Source organism: Tenrec ecaudatus, chromosome 14, assembly GCF_050624435.1.
Source record: "Tenrec ecaudatus isolate mTenEca1 chromosome 14, mTenEca1.hap1, whole genome shotgun sequence".
In the NCBI taxonomy this organism is placed as follows: domain Eukaryota; kingdom Metazoa; phylum Chordata; class Mammalia; order Afrosoricida; family Tenrecidae; genus Tenrec; species Tenrec ecaudatus.
In genome coordinates, this window is record NC_134543.1 from 118,836,636 (window position 1) to 118,840,080 (window position 3,445).

The following is a 3,445-nucleotide window of genomic DNA, read 5'->3' on the forward strand; positions in this document are numbered from 1 at the left end:
TTTTGGTGCACCTCCTGAAAGTACTGCAATACCAGGTTGATGCGTGGAGTGGGCGGAGCAAGCTCCTATTCCAACTCCCTGCTCCAAAAATCCGTTTAATATATTGTCCTCAGATAGAGGACATATCAGATATTAAACTGATAAGAACAGATACTACACTTGATCTTAGCCAAAAGACTGAGAAGCGATCTGGGGGGTGTTATATGAGTTGTTTGAGAACCTTTTGTGAGGATTAACGAACATTGATCTTACAAAACTTTGAGATTCAGAGATAAAGAATGTCTTCCTGTTATGACTCTCCATCTTCTACCAAGAATCTACAGAGTTCTCGCGGTGTTCACAGTAGCCTCTCTGAAGGGAAAGGCGGGTACCCAGCTAAGAGATTCTGCATTTCCACTTCCATCAGACACCCAAACTCAAACGCACTGGGGCCCGTGTGTCATGGGAGTGCCCAGGGGGATGTTACATGCTGTCAATACACGCCCAGCCCAGCGTCACCCAAATTCATGATTATGGAAAGCTGAGTTTGGCTGAGGAGCCATCATTTTGAGACTCTTGATACTTGTGTGTGTGTATGCACATTATAACTAGTCTGCTTATTCTGTTTCTCTCAAGACAATTCAGACTTGTGACAATTCCATGGACCTCAAAGTAGAACCATGCTCCATAAAGCTTTTTCCTTGCTTTCGCCCTCCTTCCCTCCTTTCCTTGGTTAAAGTTTATTGTGCCAACCTGGCCAATAAACACATGTGGGGTTGATTGAAGGGCAGAAGGATAAATGGCTCAGTGAGCCTCGCCTTTCTAGTTCTCGGGTCTCTTGCTCTTTGATGGTCAGACCAGGATGCAGCTGCCTTAGCCAGTTCCCTGCTTCAGCTGGCAAGGCTCACTTCCTGCAAGACATCCCCAAGGAGAAGCCACATGGACCTACCCTGATGAAGCCCTGGGTGCTGGAGCACCGTGTGGAGACCCCTGCCAGTGTTGAGATGCTTACAAGCTCACTGACTCGGCTTTCCTCCTGCAGTCGGCATCATAGTGTGTGTTTTGTGAGATGGAGGAGGACTTTGTGGATTGGTGTCGGACATATGGGCTAATGTTGGGCTTGTGGCCTTGGGCAGCACTGGGTTGGAATGTTTTCTTGATGTGAACTTAACCTTTATATAAAACTCTTTTACACACGAGTTTCTGTGGATTTGTTTCTCTAAACACATTTCCTCCTACTCTTCTTTTTCTTCCTTCCTCCCTCCTTCCCTCCCTCCCTCCCTCCTTCCCTCCCTCCCTCCCTTCCTCCCTCTGTCCCTTCTTCCCTCCCTCCTTTTCTCTCTCTTTCCTCTCTCTTTCTCCTCTCTCTCTCTCTCTCATACATGTAACACAACACAAATGCATTATCTTAAGTGCTGGGTTTGAAGTCCTACAACAGATGCCGGCAGGGTACCTCCGTTCAGAAGGCACTATGCAAGCTTCCAGAGACCGCCCGCACGCCTTGGCTCCCGGCTTCACACCACACAGTCCTTTCTTTCTCCCTCTGCTTCCACCACCCATCACCTCTGTCTCTGACTGGCACTCGGCGTGTCCCTCTCACAAGGACCCTTGTGATTACCTTGGACCCACCCAGGTAATTCAGCATAAACACCCCATCCCGGGGCCCTTAACTTAGTTATGTGGGCCAGGTCCCTATCTCCATAGAAAGAAGCATATCCACAGATCGCAGGGACTAGGGCAGAGACATCTTGTGGGGGCCGTTACACAATCTACCACAGGTTGTGTTCTTTTTCAGAGATGTATTTGTGTCCACAGACTTGCGTTGTGTTTCTAGATTCATGGGATAACTTATTAGGGGGGGAGGCGGGGGGGTGTAGCGATGATCCAGAAGAGAGGGGACAACCATGAGAGTGCAGCCTTGAGGGATGGAGGGCATGGGATCCAGGGAGCAAAGGGAGGCCTAGCACAGCCAGGAGGAGCACAGAAGGCAGGCTAGTGGTTGGCCGAGGTACGTGGCCCCAAGCAAACGATAGCCAGTTAACCTGGTGTGCTGTGGAATCAATCCCGATTCACGGTGACTCAGAGCAGAACACTGCACCTCCGGGCGGACCTCAGCTCCAAGGGTGTCAGTGAACACCCAAGTCCACCCCCCAGAAAGGAACAGGACAATCCAGTCCTGAGCAAGTGGCCCAAAGAGATGCCCATGCGCACCCAAGTTAAACAAGAAGAGCCTTCACTGTTAAAACGTCCACCTTTCCTATTTCACAAAATGACTTGCAATGCAATTGTGAAAAATAATGCATCTTTCATGAAATGTAAAAGTTATACAGTTATAATTATACTAAAAAGCAGTTCATGAATAGTAGAATGTGGTCCTGTTTCTATAAATTGCACACACACATATATATACATGTGCATGGGTACATAGATATCCCAAAATCCAAAGTCACTGCTCAGTTGATTCCAACTCATATATAGGGATTACTAGGCTATAATTCTTTATGGGAGCAGAGCGGCTCACCTCTCTCTCAGTGGGTTTGAACCTCCAATCTTGAGGCTAGCAATACAAATGCTTACCTGACAGTACCACTAGGTCTCCTATATGCAGGTATTGATTCATCAGAATGTAAACTGTACCTGGTGGCCATCTAAAAATTGTGAGAATCTTCTTTTTATTATCTTCTTATTTATTTTTATGCTTAAATATTTGCCTGAAGAGCATAAATCACTTTTAAACTATAGCAATAAATCTTTAAACAAATATATTGGCCTCATTGGCAAAAGCAAAAAGCACACACTATAGCCTAATCACTAAAAAATTCAAATGATTTTTATGTACTTTATCTTTTTTATTCTTCAATGGTACTCTATCTCAGAAAATCTCAATCATAGAAAATATGTTGAGAACTCATTCAATTTGATAAGGGGCGTGTCATATACACACACCACATACATATGAAGTATATATAATATATGTATTATATAGCCCATAATTGTTTTCCACGTTGAGATTTCTGTTCATCAAGTACGGGCAGGAAGGCAAGCATTAGGAAGAGATCGCAGGGTGGTGGGCCATGAGCAAATACTATTACACTTACTTAATTTGACAAAGAACCGGGGCAACCATTTCTCTCTCCTTATCTAAGAAGAGGTGTGCTTAAATTGATATTAAAAATAGGAATAAAACTTATGTTCACAAAACAATCCTGAACATAGATATTAATCACTCTCTAGACTTTATTGTCTCAACTATAAGCAACTCAATGTCCGTTGGTGGGCAAATAGCGGACGTATGGTACATTCTTACACTCTTCTAATACTGCTGGGCAGTAAGAAGGCAGAGAAATAGAAGAACCTGGGTGAATCTCAAAGACATTAGATTGAGTGAAAGGCCTACTTCAAAAGGTTCCATACTGCATGATTCCATTGATAGGACTTCTCCAAAAGATGTGACTTTGGGAGCAGA

General features: G+C 44.6%; 1 non-coding gene across 1 annotated transcript; it reads right to left on the reverse strand.

Annotated features, from left to right (window-relative positions):
- LOC142426932 (U2 spliceosomal RNA) lies at positions 1-189 on the reverse strand. The gene has a single exon (XR_012779800.1). It is a non-coding gene; the product is annotated as a U2 spliceosomal RNA (small nuclear RNA).
- Between the last annotated feature and the right edge of the window lie 3,256 nt (positions 190-3,445).